This window comes from Cyphomyrmex costatus, unplaced genomic scaffold (genome assembly GCF_001594065.2).
Source record: "Cyphomyrmex costatus isolate MS0001 unplaced genomic scaffold, Ccosl1.0 scaffold26, whole genome shotgun sequence".
NCBI classification, from domain to species: Eukaryota; Metazoa; Arthropoda; class Insecta; order Hymenoptera; family Formicidae; genus Cyphomyrmex; species Cyphomyrmex costatus.
In genome coordinates, this window is record NW_017276692.1 from 1,131,035 (window position 1) to 1,148,722 (window position 17,688).

Sequence of the window (17,688 nt, forward strand, 5' to 3'; positions counted from 1 at the left end):
TTAGACTTAATTGCGAAATTTAAGATGTTAATTAAAGAATAGCAATAGTTTTTGAGTAATGCACTATGTGAAATGCATTGTACATCATTTTGATGAGGAATGTTGATTAATTTTATGTCGGGCAGCGGTCCATGCGTTTCTTGCTTATTCATCATACGTTCCCGTCAACTTCAAGCCAACGTATTTTTCGATAGAAAATTGTGCCAACAAGCTTGAAGAATTTAATATAAATAGAGTGTCGCGCCAACAGAAAATTTCAACTCCATTTTACGCGCGAGATAAACTAACGACATTTCTACTTAAGTGATGCTAGCAGTTTATAAAATGCGAATGTAAATATGAAGCGGCAGCAAATTACTTTTTTTTTTTTTGAAGAAAATAATATAGCAATTAAAGATAAATTATGTTAAAAGAAATATTTTTATTGTTCTTCACTGCGGCACAATTTCCTTTTTGCAGAAACCTTATTTTATTTTATTACATAAAAAAATATTTTCTTTTTCAAGTTCTTCATTTCAATACACTCGGTGCGTTCATTTTGCAAGACCATATATACCTTTGGAAAAGGAAAAGTAAAAAAAGGAATTACGACTAAAACGTACGTAGGACGAGAGTACTACTGGATCGTGTTCCAAAACTACGCACAAGGTGCCCCTAACGTGGTATTAACTAGTTTCGTCGAATAAAAAGTGTTAACTTTTTTTGCGAGTACGTGCAAGTTTTTCTTAAAACTACGCTTGCTAGCTTGCAGATGTAGCATTTTTGTTGAATCGAGTGAGATCGATAGGGACACGGATAACATTCTTTTGCCCTAGGCTGTTGTCCATTTTTGTCCCTTTGTTTCGCACAACTCCTCTTAATGATATTATAATCTTTTTTGTCCTTCATATAACGCGTACATAAATATTGTATAAAAAAATAGAAAATGAAAAAGCTACATAAAGACTATATAAAGGTTCAAAAACGTGGAATCAAATATATGTAGATATTTAAAGAATTGAAAAAATTAAATTTTAATGTAAAAATTACAATAAAAGACTATTATAATAATACAAGAATTTAAAAAATTAAAAACTCGAAAAATGATAAATAAATTTTTTAATATTTAAAAAAAAATATTAAAATTTTAAAAATGACAAAATATATATTAATATTTATTTTCTAAAAAGCATCTGAATTTTAATTGACAGTAATACGAATGCTGTCAGTAACATGGCCTTTCTCTCTATATAAAAACTAAGAACATGGAAATATTGAACATTTCCTGGGAATCCATGGAGAAACAGATATCGAAACAAGGTTCTTCAAAATGCAGATTCGCGATCATGCGGAAGATGCGCCGGCGAAAACCTCAAGAGTATTCGACGAATTCCCAAGACAAAGCAATGGTTGAACGAGTGTGATAATATTTCGCCGAGAAAAGCTGAAGATCTTGTCAGTCTGATAAATATTCGCCTCGAATATTATTCGTATCGCGATTTGGCGCAGTCTCTTGAGATCGGCGAAGTAAGAGCATTCCTAGATGGTTCACGTATATATATTCGCATAATTGCCGACCAGGGATTTTGTGTATAACGAAAAGATACAAAGTTATTCGTAAAAAAAAAAAACGAATACAATATCGGTTGTGTGCATTTCGAATACCGAAATAGAAACTGGAAATCGCGATCGCCATTAAGATTTCCGACTACTCGTTATTCTGTCTACTGGTATCGATACTTGTAACAGACGTGCAGCTGTGATAAGAAATAACCTTTGACATAAATCTGATACAAAATGTATCTCTTGTTGAGATACTTATTGATCCTCGACATCATTATATACAGAATATTAAATAGTTTCATACGTATATTAACGACAGTACTATGTATGCAGTTTTACTGGTATATTTAGAGCTATTTCTTTCACAATTATTTCTAGAAAAAAAAAAAAGAAAAAGTATGCTAATTTCTCTCATATGCGCGCAAATTAAAATGATTTCAAATTTGTTACAATTTTTTAGCTATAAAATTTTTATTATTTAACTCTGAAATGCCATTAATATTGAGTGGTACTTACATTATTACTATCGATATTTAAATTTTACATAGAAGGAAATAGGTGTGCCATTTTTAATTAATATAACAAATTTTTATACATTTCACACTTTAATGAAAAAACATTTATAATCTAGATCTTTCTAAACATAATTAATCTAATTATTAATTTAAAAGAAAAAAAGAAGCAGAGTAATCTTGATATAAAGTATGATATAATATATCCACTTATAATATTTATGAATAAATATTTATAATAACATCAAACAGCTTCAAAATTTAAATCACTTATCATGCTTTCTGTTATAATACTGACCATCAAAATAATACATAATGATTTAAGTTTCTAGAAACTCGTCTCTGCTTGTCCTAGTACATAATTTACCTTTTGTTGTACCTCTCGGTGCAACAAGATATTATTTTGGGATTCGATCCGCTCAAAGGGTTGGAACCCACGAGGAAAGACGAGGATAGTAAAAGGTCGTTGAACAAACACTCACTTCACCACACTTCTATTTAAAATAACCCTTTTTATTTAACAATTTGATAGTTGATTACAAATGTTGTACCCCCTTATTTATATAATTATTTATTACTAAAGATTACAATGCTTTTTAGTAACTGTAACTTTCATTTAATTAATACAGTTGTTTAGTTAAATGAATATATTTTAAAGTTATCGCTCGTGACTTATGAGTAAACCGGTCGGCGACGGTATCGCGGATGTTACTTGACTCGGTTCTCGCGACGCGCGTAACGTATCGTTACGTTTAGATTTCAAGACAAGACTCTGCGCTCGGCATTTAGGCGGTCGCTTATATTGAGTTTGATGATGTCGCTTTTGGTCTTCGATCGGACCATATATGGTAATATTCGTCGCGCTAGAGGCGCGATCGCGTGATTAAAGAATGTGCAGACTTGCATTTCCGGTGCTGGTTGCTATGCCGGTTGAAATAAAATAATTAATAAAATAAGTGATAGCCATTCGGGTTATAACACTTTCAACATAATAGATTGAACTTCCTGATAATCACTGAATGCATAGCTTAGCGGTTAACGATTTCTCTCACTTGAACATATTATAAAATTCATGTATAGAAAGAGTCCCACAGTCAAGATAATTTTTTAAAAATTGTTTAATGTTATATACAGCAATCACAGAAAAAACATCTCTTGTAATAATAACTTATAAGATTTCTTTTCTTAAAATTCACGAATGCCTATATATATAAAATATAATTATCTTTGAAAAATGTATATACTTCTTTTAGAAATGTATGCAATCTTTTAGAAACGTGTAATATATTATTTTAAATAAAAAGATTATCTAAAAGTAATGTTAAAAAAAACAATTTAAAGATATGATAAAATGATTTTTTGGTTGGCATTTTATAAATTTAAACGTTTGATTAACATTTTATATAATGAGAAACTGTCGATACTCTGTGCTAAATCTATATTAGATTTACGAAAATCGAATTTTCGGATTTTCTAATTTATGAGGGATATTTGATATTCGTGTTTTTCTTCCGCCACGCCAGACCCGCGATACGTTACGCTTCTCGCAGATTGTGATTCGGCCATTTGTAGGCCAACCACGAGCGCCATATGTTCTCAACCGGCGTATATGTTAAAATTTTCAAAGCAACCACCACGCTCACGCTTTTTCCTACCAACAAACGAGAAATATTTTGAAATTCTCTATTTAGCTGAATTCTGTAATATCATATCACTCAAAATCAACATAGTATAATAATTACGCTGCTTTTTCAAAAATAATGTATTAAATACATATAATAATTTATTAGCTTTATACAAATATTATAGCAGATAAATTTATACAAATATTAGACATTAATTAATAATTTAGTATTTACAATATTTATTTTATTTATTTATTTAAATATACATATTATAAATAATTTTTTGAAGAATGTACAATAATAATAAAATTATATAATCTCTTATTGGAATAATTTTTAATAATTTTGACTTTAATAAAGATTGTCACAATTTTCCATTTATGGTTGTATCAATTATTTTCTTCTAATTATTCAATATACATTCTTGTGGAATAGAAATTAAGGAAGGTAACTGTGAAACATGAAGACAAATGTTTTCCTTTTCTCATTCGTAAAACTGCCTTAGTTTCAATGCCGAGTAAGAGACCACGTTTCTACTCTCCCATGCGTGTTTTACTTACGACGCGCTACTCGTAGACAAATGACCGCATTATACACTTTATTTCCTGTCATACTAAGACGTCCATTATTTAGACGAGTTAGATTAACGATTGTGCTTGTGCCTAAAGCGATAATCGATAAAGGATTTATGGAACGTGACATCTTCCTCCTCCATGCCAAAGGACCGGATTCGCAAAGGAAGTCACGCGAGCTCACGGCAGATGGGAAATCTTATAAATTCTCTCGTCTAAAACAATCTTTCGTCTTGAGAAATAAGCGGCTTGTTTCCGCACTAGCATTTAAATATTTAACAGGACGTTCCAAGAGGCAATCGCGTGCCTCGGACGAGCCGGTACTGCCCAACGTACCGTGCGTGATTATTCGAACTGGTCTGATGGCATTTACATGTAACGACGCGTCAATCCTGCGATGACTAGTCAACAAAAATCGTAACGAATATCTGCTTTGCGCGTTTCGTGTTCGAGTTAATTTAATCGAAATACTCATTATGTGTGCTAAAATTACTTGGAATATACATTAAATCTATTAAAATTTAGTACGACTGAAAGAGAGACATTATATGGATCTAGATTTTTCTGAAATTATGTCATAAATTCTTATATCAATTGTAGTCGTGAAACGCTATGCATAAGTGTTGTGTAAAATTGCTGAAGTCATCATGTCGTTTATTTTCTAGATTAATACTATTAAGAAGAAAAAAATTTTAGTAGAACAAATCTACATACATATAGAATCTGCATATGAGGGAAATATGTTCCTCTTTTAGAGAACTCCGCACTAATTATACGGAAAATTAGGTACCGAGAAAATGGGTTACTTTTTACATATAATGTAGCTTGTAATGTGGTGAGCAAAAATATTATAGACATCACAAGGCTCAATAAATAGTTTGTGAACTAAGGTGTATGAAACTTATGCTTAAAAGCACCTTTGATATATCATAATTTAAAGATTATCAGTTATTAAGTCCTGAGATATTTTTTATTTACTTATTATATAAATTACATTATACGTAAAAACTAATTAATTTTACTGAGAGACGTAACTTTCCATTTAATTAGTGCGAAGTTTTTTGCTATAAAAAAAATCAGACTTGAAAAATATTAAAATAGAGATAAAAAGATGTAAAATTACATACTTAAAATGATGAAAAAATACTGCAACAGAAAAGATCAGTTTAAAGATTGAAAATTTTGAAGGAAAGCCTAATATTGTCAAAAATTGTAATAAATATTAATTTTCTTCATGTTAACTTGAAAGGTAATATTTTTACGGTTGCAGAGAAATATGATTCCTTTCTGATGATTGACGTTCTAAATGATAATATCGGTGTACATAATAAAATTTATGCGATGAGGTGGCAAAAGAACCGCTCGATAAAAACGTGTATTTACTTCCATACGAAAAGACATGGAACACAATAAAATTCAATTTGTGGATTTTATGCACATTGTGGTGGAATAAGTTCTCGCTCGACTTCTGAATCAAAAAGTACTATTTCTACGTTTTTTTTTTTCCGACGTGGCGACTCAGAAGAAGATACGCGAGGACAATCGACAATGAAAAGCGCGAGAAGCAAGTAAGATTGCGCATAAGAATGACTTCAAGAAAAGGGGCGAGAGCCGTATGCAAATAGACAGCTTGGCACGAACGGAGTACGTGGCGCTTCAATGGACGGTATTCAATGAACAGCCGACACATCGCTGATTGAGATCTTTTAAATGGAAATTCATCGACCGAGGTGCGACAGGTATTTTAGATATTGCGTAAGAAAAGCAAAACTTTCTTTCACAAGTTTCTTTTTATTTTTAATGCACATGTATACATACAATGGCTGCCGAAAGTTTCCAATATATTTACGTATATAATTTTACGATAATTTTTGTTAGTCTGTTCAGTTTTTATTATAAGTGAATAAAATTCTTGTTATAATCAACTTGTGTAAGCAGGTTAAAACAGTATTATTATATTATATTTTTAGCAAGAATACAGGCAAAGAATACAATGAAATAATGAATTATGAATTATAACAATCTTATTCGAGGAAAAGCTGTGTGTAAAATATTAAAAATGGACTTCCTCTAAAGATTAATAACACGATATTTTATCAATATTAAATGAAAATGAACTGAGATGTGTTTAATACAAATGAGTAAAGAAGATGATCGGTTCTTTTTGCTCAATATTTTTGTGTAAATTTTTTCAATTTCCAATTCAAGCAAATTGCGCATCAATTTATTATATATATTTATTGGTCTTGAAATAGTCTTAGATTAAAACTAAAGTAACATCACAATTTGACGAGCAATTTAATATTACTAATATACTAATAAGCATCCTTAAAACACTAATTAATTTATTACGAAAAATATCATATTTCAAGTACTCGAATATATTAAATTATACTTATATACTATAGATCTTTATTTGTAAAGATTCTTTATCTGAGCAATTTTATAGATACAATGAAATTACTTATTGATCAGAAACTTTTGGAAACCACGTACATTTTTTATTGAACCGAACGAATCAGACATTTTTAACAGTACTTGCAATGAGGACTCTGGAGAATGTCTGTTACGTTATTCAGAACCAAACGTACATTGAAAGAATGCGCATCGTCTGACTGAACGCGCTCCCTTCGTTTAAGAACCTTGGGAATTGCAAAATAGGTCGAATGAAATGTTACCCACGTTCTATGCGCTCCAATTCTCGCAGGAGTGGTAGATTGTGGATAATCAACTTCAACTGTCCCTATTCAGGAACTATTGAACCGCGACATATTTCAAATATTCCACCCGTTATGTATCTCTCGGAATGAGGGTAATGATAATTAATGTTATCATCGACGCCAACGTTAAATGGTAAATCAACACGCTATTTACGTCATATATCCCAATGTTAAACCAATATATATATATACACTTTATCAAATGCATGCGTTACATTTCTCGTGTAATAAAGAGACAAAATAATTTTCATGCTCTATATAGCTTAATCGTGGAATCCTCCGGCTATTTCGTCTCTTTTCTCATCACCCGTTAACAGTCTGGATATTGCCACTACCAGGTTTTATTGTCGTTTCCTACATATTCCATTTTTCCCGTCGTTCCTATCGCTCGATCCCGAGTCGCGTATTCACGACTCATTATTTTTTCGCTCGATATAACATCGTAGACCTGGTGATTATTCTGCCTTCGTATCCTTTCGTATCACGATGTCGCGCGTCGTCATAACTACGTTAATTATGTTTTCGTCGGCTTGCTATATTTTATTTGAACGCATTCAGGAGCATAAATCTCCAAATTAGTAAATTACCGTTCTTCACGGTCTCGAGATCTGAATATACTAGAGTGTAATTTGCGTGATCTAAATTAGAATAGCGCGAAGTTATGACAATTGTCTGATTATTTCGCCTTCTCACTTGTTTTTTTTTTTCAAGTTTTATTTCGAATAATACGCTCCATGAGAGACTACTTTACAAGGTTATTATTTTTCTTTAAAAAAAAAAACAAAGGATTGTATGTTGCTTGCATTGTAAAGTAAAATAATATGTGTTGCTCTGTTGTCGCTATAATTTTATTGTAGTCTATAACGAAAAGGTCCTCTTTTAATTAAAATTACAAAGTACATTATGTGCATTTTAAAAAATTTCATTATTTATACAATGGAATTTGCGATAATAGATTGCGAGCGGCTGACATAAAATTGGCACGGTGATTGTGGCGTCTGTGTCTATCGCGCTTAAAATTTGATGCACTATTTCCAAATTACTTTCAGTGCGTGTGCGATAGTGACGGGGATTTATAGCTTCGTGCCTCAGCCTCGCGCACTTTGCCATCGAAATTTTAAACAATGTCGGGAATAATGCATGCGCGTACAAACAGGGGCACCAAATCGAGCGAGCCGAACGCGAGGGAACTCTTGTAGCAGAGCAGTCGTGCGGCTTCCACCGACATTTCGCCCCAGTACGTTGCTCGCATGCTGATATGAAACATTACACCGGAAGTTGCTGTAATCACTACCTTGCGAGAGAAGAGACGAACAGAGAGAAGACGAGGAAGAGGAGAAGAGCGGAACGAACGGCGTCGATTTTGCAGCGTATGTATAATAAAATCTATCCGCGGAGGGATGAATGACTGGGGGATTCGCAGGACGAACGCGGAAACGCGGAGACGCGAGAGAACGCGCTAAGCTGATTTCGGGCTAAACGATTCGCGCACCCTTTTTCCGCCGCCTTAAACGCGTGCAGATGCAGCCCCGCAATTCTCTCGCCCTCGGATTAGCCCTCCCTCTCTCCGTGGGTTTTTCGCGCCCTCTGAATAATTTAAGGGAAGCGCGTATATAAGGAGCGCGGAATGAAGTTTCACTGAAGGTGATGTACTTTAAGAACACCAGCCTGTCGGAAAAACAATTGGGGAGGAAATGGCGAAGTTACTGTAAATATTTGATGACTAACATTTAAATCTAATTGCTGTGAAGATAAATATATCTCGGAATGCCTCTTTATCCATCCATTGCTGTGATAGCGGCTACCGATTATGACTTAATTTATTTCTCTTTAAACTTATGAAAAACTTATCAGTACGATTAATAAAAAAACAGTACTTATATATATTTATTTTATTATATATTATTATATAACAATTTTATGACTAAGCTTATATCTTTTTAAAATAATTTTATAAAGACAATTAATAGCAATACTTATATTATTTATTTTGTTATGTCCTCTTATTGTATTATTATATAATTATTATATATTTTATATAATATTACAACATAAATAATTGAGATTTAAGTATACTAATGTTAGAATGTAGCAGGGCGTGCTTTATTAATCATTGCGATGAATTTCATGATAATTATAATCAGTGTAACAATCTGCTCCTCTAGTCTCTTTTCTTCTTATCATAATTTTATTTTATTTTATTATATATATTTTTCTATATATATAATATTTTCATTTTACCAACATTAAAAGTAATTAATATTGTAAGTGCATTGATATACTTTTATCAATAGATCAGTCTTTTTACATTGGGCCACGAAAGTGATAGAATGCGAAATTAGTCAAGCATTTAAACCGATTAGGCCACGACGACAAGGATTATAACAGAGCTTGCATTCGCTCGCTTTATCTACCCTCCTTTTTCCAGACGAAACGTCCAAGTAACATAGTATTATTATCCATAAATCACGTTCTGACGCTTATACCGCGTTGCCACAATAGCACGGCACTGTCATTAGCCCACAATATGCTCTCGCTCTGCTTAGTAAATTGCTTTCTCCATCTTTTTCTGTTGATTCCATAGAAGACAATTATCGCATGAATGACATGTACACATGCGTACAATGCTTCTATGCTATGTAATTTCGAGGAATATTTCACACTATATTTGAAGCAATTCTGTTGTATATATAATTATTTCAAGATAGATTACATAAATGTTATCAATGTGCACTGAGAGAAAAATGTTTGGTATTTGTGATTATAGTTGTTTGGTAAAATGATTAAACGAGGATATTTTTATAATTGCTGTAATGTGTTAATAATAGTAATTATGCTTATAATTCTAAACTAAATAATATACCAAAAAAAGGAGCATATCAAAATTGATCCAAAATGATTAACTAAGTAGATTTTCAACATTTGAAACTTTCACCAAACTCCCTACTAATTGGTCGGAAACTTTTTACAGTCAAAAGTTGGTATTAAGAAAATGAATATAAATTACTGCTCCGTTATAATTGCAATCATTTTTTTCTGTCAGTTTTTTTTTTATGTGTATATATAATTCAACTATGTTTTTTTTAAAACGTATACAAAGATAAATGTACATCATATACAATGTATATTATTACATTATGCATACAAATGTAATAATGAGCATGTAATCGTTATTTTACAACGTCGCGATGAAAGCCGGAGTAGAAAAAAAAAATTGAGAAGCGAAACGAAAAATTACGCAAGTTTGCCGTTCATGTGCGGTAACTGTAATGCCTTCGAGAAGCAACGTTATGCCGCATCTCCGTCGACATTACCACGACAGCACGACATTCTTTTTTTGTCACGGTAAGAAGCGCAAGTGTCGATCGATCTTCCAATTAATCTGTTGAAACCTTTGGAACGACCGTCATCAGTTAGGTAGGATTACGTTAATCTCTCCCTCTCTCTCTCTTTCGCCCGACCTCGTCGCGGTTTTTGTGTGGTTTCCGCGCATCGACATCATGTTCGCTGTGCTACCACCATGATGGCTCCATTACCCGCCCTTGTCAGATCTTTCTCGTGATAAGTATCCCTAAATAATCCTGACAGATATATCTTCTCGATGTTATAGAAAACGTCAGATATCGCGCGAGGTACAGCGGAGGAAATATTAATTCTATATAGGCCGATGTAACTTTTGCGAGATATAAATACATGCAGTTTTGTGGTATATATACAGTTACATATACATATATAGGAGATTAAAACCAAAACCCGATAAAGCAATAGGCGTTTAACTACGTTTAACTACGGAAGTGCAAACCGAGTATTAGCTGCGGATTCGCACAATGTATTTTATATAAGGCAATATCGCGAGAGTGCTCTATTTTTGCCATAATTGCGTGTTTCCGCGATATATCCCGCCGGTTCTATGACTATAGAACGTGCAAATGATTTACAGATCCGCTTATAGCGATATGCATTATGAATAATAAATCACTAACTGTAATAAGTTCACGCATTACTGGTATTCCATTAACCAACAAACTCGATATATAAATTCATACATAAAATCATATTCCTAATGCTGTTCAAACAATCTATTAATAAACATTCTCAATAAAAATTTATATATAAATTTTTAATTTATACTAATTGTGTATATTATAATTGTATTTACGTTGTACCCATTCAAATTGTGATAATAAAAGCTTCCACTTTTATTTAAAAGGTAGAACAAATGCAAATATATAAATTGAAATGAAGATAATAAATTTCAAACTTGTTTGGCGTACATTCGCATATTACGAAGAATATAATACAATAATAACTCTGATAAATTTTCATTACGAAATATTATAATTGCTATTACTTTTTAAGTGTCGACATATTCATTGATTTACATTGTTAAATGTCGAAGAAGCAATGGTAACCCAATACCTTAAATCAAATAACATTTTATTATTTTTGATTTTCATGTATTTTAAGATGTATTCATTTCTGTAATTGTTTGAAAAAAATAGTAAGCAACATATATATTAACGTATGCACTTACTGTTAATAAATAATAAACTAAAGGGAACACAACCAGTTGTATCTCTCCGATTAAAATGAACTTTTAGTATGTTGTTCTATAGACAAAAATAAGAGACACGTATTTTTTTATACGTGCGGAGTCGCATGTTAAAGGGATGAAATCCTCCCTTGAAGAAAATCGTTTTTTTTTTTCTTTCGAAGCGAATATCTTTAAAACTATAAGAGATAGAAAAAAATTTCTAGAATAAAAATTGAATGGTTACAAGAGTACTTTACAACTATATAATAAAAAATTTTTTTGAACTATTTATTTATTATATACCCCCACCCTCCACTCTTATTTTCAAAAATTTTTTAATTCTTTATATGACGAAAATTAAATAGAATTGAATTGAATTTCCTTGATTGAATTTCCCAAAAGATATAATTTAGAAATTGATAGGTTACATCAAGTGCGTATATGAATATGTGTATATATTTATACATATATATATGTGTGTGTGTGTGTGTACGTGTGTGTGTGTGTGTGTGTTTACACATCCGTACTAAATTGATCGGAATAAGAGCGTTCCTATGCGACTATCTGCAAAATATTCGATAATAATTCGCACGGCGTGCTCCTCGTGATTAATACAGACCTGCTAGCGTCGTGTAAAATTTTGAAAGAAGAATTCAATTTAAAATATTCGAATGTGTCTCACTCTCTCTCACGAGTACCAGCGCGTGCAAAGCGTGAAGAACACGGTTTCAATGTAATTAAGCTTTATACACCAGTCGCGCTTTCATCGCTTCTTGCGAGCTAATTAAATTTGTACTTGCTTGTGGTGTAACCCGCCGTTTCGCGCGCTAGATATACGAAATTCTGAATTACGTGTTTATACGTATCTCGACACAATCTAGACGGCATCCGAAATTACGTGACTTCAGCGCAGCGCGGTGACGCAAACTAAGCTACGCAATCATTACCTCTCTTATAATTATCGTTTGTTACAATTGCGTGCGCGCTTTAATATTATTTAGCGATGAACAGTATCCTGAATTCTCTTTACATACGCTAGATACAGATAAAGTGCAAAATTTATTCTTGTTAATTACATATACCCAAAATCGCTGAAATAGCACGTCTTGAACCTGCATTTGTTTGCCCCACTTTCTACAATCGGGAATTCAAATCTTCCCAAAATGTCACGTTCATTCAGAAACTTTTATCTCTGCAAATGTCAAACTTTTTGTAGAAACTTGTGAAAAGTCTCTTATATGAAAAATGATTTAACTACTTTTAGATGATATTTATAGTGTGACAATGCAAATTAAGGAAGTATGTGTCACATTTTGAAAAATATTATTAAAAATATAAAAGTTTTATAGATTCTCTCTTTTATTATTACATTTCTAAATATCTGTACAAAATTTGAGCATGATTCTCTTGAACAGAAATACAGGACTCTTAATGTTAAAAACAACAAAGGTAATAAATGGTAATAAAAATCAAATGAAATTACTTAAATGTACAAAAAATGAGATATAGGAAAACTAATTTTTTTTAATTTTTTAAACAAACATGTAATATTTTAATTACTTATTTATTTTGTTTGTTTAATTTAAAAAAATAATTTTTCTTTTATCTCAATTTTTGTACATTTAAGTATTTCCTTTTGACTCTTATTGCCATTTATTACCTTTGTTGTTCATAATTCTCTTATCATTCATGGAGATTATCTCCATAAAAAAATTAAAAATTATTAAAAATTTTTGTTTGCCTCGACTGCTATGTAAAATCAATCAATTTGTAGTATTTATTTACAAATTTGATAAGGGTGTAGTATTATAAATTAAATCAAATTTTATGCATCAATTTTTCATACACATTAACTCTCATAAATGTTCGTGTAAAAGTTTATTCGAATCCACTTACTCACTTAAAAATTATTTATCTATATACTGTAGCAAAATAACGTAAGCCATTATAAGCCAAATTGTTTGTTTTATTTTTTTGCAATTAGTTTTAAAGCGTATTCAAAACTTTTTTTGGCTAATATTGGCTCTTTGAATGAATTTTTTAACTGATATTGTACAGATAAAATATCTTTTAAGGAAGATGAAATAGAATAATCAGTGATAAGAAAAATTTGGCCACTTTCTAAACTATTTTAAATAAAATTAAAAATCGAATATTGACATATATATATATATGTATATAATATATATAAAAGAAATTAATAGATGGTTTTTAGCATGAAGATTAAGTATTAATATAAGAGGATAAGTATACCTTCGTGTTAACAACCATCAGAAAGATATTGCCTTTACGTAGCTTATAAAGAGCAAACAATTCACGCCAGCTAGTCACGTAAAATACAATTTTGCAGCGGATATTACTGGCCTATGACGAGCCCGACGCAATCGTTGCACAAACATCGTGTGCATGTAGAGCGCTGTTTTTAGCTGAGTGCGCTAAACGATAATTGAGCGGTACTACTGCGAAACTCTTTTCCAGTCTAAGCACCAATTTCCTATTTAAAACGCTTCAACATGGAAAACGCGTAAAATTCGCGGAAAATTGTTTCTTGCAAGCGAAATTTTCTCGTTTCACTAACATTATCATACTGATTTTACACAACGACCAAACACATGGAAATTGGTAATGACCGACGTCCTAGGAAAACAGGCCGGAGAGTATATTATGGATTTCGCTGCGAAGTCATAAACAAGATACAACTTATGCACCGCAAGCTGTGAGTTGATAAAGTTATCGGATGACCTCGCATGAGTGAAGTGGCTGACACTTGTGGGGAGAAACATGGTAAAGCTAAAATTCAGGGATGTGCTTTAATAGATTAGAGAAGTCAGATGGATGCGCGTTTTCCCTATATCCTACGATTAGATTCGATAAGATTGAAATACACGGTGGAATCAACGCAATGAGATGAAGGGGAGGATATCAGAGGATTTATACGACTACAGATAATCTCTTGTTTATGACCGTCTTTCTACACTACATGGCGCGAGATTCTCCACGCTTGAATACGATGCGTATCTGCAATTTTTGCCGAGAATTATCGTATCCGGCCGCGTGTAATCTGCGCGATAGCGTGTAGATTTAATCCCGTTCCGAGTTGCATGAAAATCGAAGCGAAAAGGCCGAGAGCTTCCTCAGGAAGTTCCTAATGCGAGGAAATCACGCTGATTTATCACATGAAAGAGAGAGAGAGAGAGAGAGAGAGGGAGGGAGAGAGAGAGAGAGATGGAGGGAGAAAGAGAGAGAAGAATTACACAGATGGCTTCATTTTTACAACTAGATGTTTAATAGCTATTAAGATAAATTGCTGCAATTTGTTACGTGACTGTAATAAAGTAAGTATTTAAAAAACGTAGATAAAAAAATCTTTACAAGAAAAAATTTGACATATGATGTCAAATATATTGTATATTTTATAATATGTAATAATTCTTAATGAAAATCTTGTCAAATTTCACGATAATCAGTATCCTTTGATAATTTTAAATTCGAAGTCTATTTGTATGTTTGAAGTGATTTGTATATTTTATTAAAGAATAATTCATTGTGGACGGACGACTCCATTTGGGATCATCCCTTTTTATTTCTCAAATTACTCGTTCGATTATTTTGAAGTTCAGCTTATGGAATAATATGCTTAATATAATAAATATGCTTTATTCGAATTAAAATCAAAAATAAATTCAAAATGGTGAATTTAATATGATAGACAGAATTTTAATGAACAGAATAGCATCAAGTTTTGAAACTGCAATTTTGTTTCAATTAAATTACTTTTATATCTTTTACTATAATCTTTTACATATCTTATTGTATATCTTTTTGAAATTCGGTATTTTCAAGATACTTTCCTATTCAAGTAATCCTTATTTAATCTAAAAATCTCCTGAAACCGACTTTTTTTTTAAACAACAGTTAGATTATTTTTTTAAATTAAAATTTAGAATTTTAAGGACAGAATCGAATTCAGTGATCCTAAAGATCCCTAAAATAAGATTTACTTTAATTTTCTTTATTAGAGAACTCAAATGACTGAAAAGCATAAAATAATTATTTATATATTATTAATTTGTAAATATTAGATTTATGAAAATCTTGTTTATGAAAATTTCTATTTCTCAGACTCTAACTATTTTGAAGATAAAGTAGAAAATATAACATATAGAACTACGTAAACTCGACTCGATCAAATTGACGTAACATATTACGAGGAAAGGTAAATAAAGAGGAAAAAAAGCCAACAAACTATTGAACGCAACAGGGGCGCAGTTGGTGCAGTTTTTTACCTCACTAGCTGCTTCTAACTTATGATAGATATTTATTGTTTCATCTTAACAGTAAATAACATCTCTACCTCTATTTATTTCCATATCTTCTACTTTTATCTTGTACATTCGTAGTTCAAAGTTCTGTTATTAAAAATAATATTGTATTTCTTTCTCAATAGAAATACGAGTAATTAAATATAATTAATTATATGTTAATACTATGTTATGTTATATTGTGTATATATTACTGTTATATATTAATATATTATATATATATAATATATTATCATACATATTAATCCATATGTAAAATAACATTCAATTACTATACAATTATCATAATTGCTAATTATTAATTAAACATCTAGTCCGTGGTGCTAGATTTTATTTGATAAATTCATTTTCCTCAAAATTCTCTACACCGCTATTATTCAACAAAAAAAGTATACAGAATTTGAACTTCATCTCTCTTGCTGAATATTGTAGCCGCGAAATAAGAATACAACTTCGTCCTAAATCCTGATGAACCGTGAAAGTGCGAGCTGCTACGGAACTTATATATCCTCAATGTTTGTTCTTCGTAGATGAACCTGCAGGAGAATCAAAATGCTATTGCAAATAGGACAAACTTCTCGTTGCGCGCGCTGGAAACTTTTAAGTATCCTTCGGGGACTTAAGGGCCAACCGGGTTCTCCGAACAAGCCCTGAATTCGTTATCTTCCCCCGTGGAAAATTCGTTAAGGCTACGTTAATGCCGTACGCCCTTCAGTACCATTGAAACAACTGGAATGTCGTCGGCGAGGCGCTTCGGGGGTTTTAAATTCGCGGACTCGGGCACGATTAATCACGGAAGAACTTTATCGTACTTGAGCGAGTCGGCGAAGTAAAACAAACAGATGGGCTATTAATCTCAAGCTGATGAACCTTTGCCCGAGCTTCCGCGACTTCGAAATTGCGGGGAACTTTGCGTTCGGTTCCCCTTCCCCTCCGCCCCGTCCCCGCTTCCCGTAATTAAAGGGACAAGTTTCCGCGAGGAAACAAAATGTGGCGAATTGAAAGCAAAGAGTTTGCGGACGTTGTACTCCACGAACTTCGAAGCGAGTCTTCCTTCCGGTGGCCGAACTAAGAAAGAAGAGACGAAAGACGCGCGAATTTAATTAATTCCGGAATTATTTCAAGTGCTATCGACAAATTGTCTGCCTTGCATCGAAAGTATGCCGCTGCATTTATTTTTCCCCAGTTGCGAGAAAATGGGCATAGATAAATGGCGAAACAATTTTAAGCAACTCAGCAGACAACAATTCGCCTGTCCTTATAAGACGCGTCGATACTCAAGAGCGTCTATACTACACTCGAAAGACGTCTATTGGATTCCTTGTTCGTTCAAGCATGCTTTGAGAAACTTTGTCCTGCACTATTCCTGCACGATGACTATTATCGATCGATTTTTGCATTATTTGTTTGCCGTAGTCATAGAGCGCGAATCCGAACATTTTCCAGATTAATCTGTCATTAACGAGAAAACCAGTTTCTTCGATTCTTCGTAGAAATTAATCTTGAGACATCCAAGATTTGACGAAAGAATACGAAATACGAATGAAAACAGGAAATAACAAGCGAGCCTCTTGGGGCCTCAGTGAACAGCGCATTGTCTCGAGTTTCTTGCAACAAACGATAGCAGGAAATTAATTGACGTTTTATTCCCGAGACAACTGTTGATGGGAAAAGAAGATATCAAGTTTTTAAATCTTGATTTGTAAGAAAAAGTTTTGTACTCAAAAAGTACGTCCGAAATATCCCGTGAAGTCTTCTAATTTATTTACGTTATCTTCAACAAACTTGAGTATAAAAACGGTACAATTTTTCTGTCTAACGAGAAATTAATTTTAAGTCTGCGTATAAAAGAATAATAATT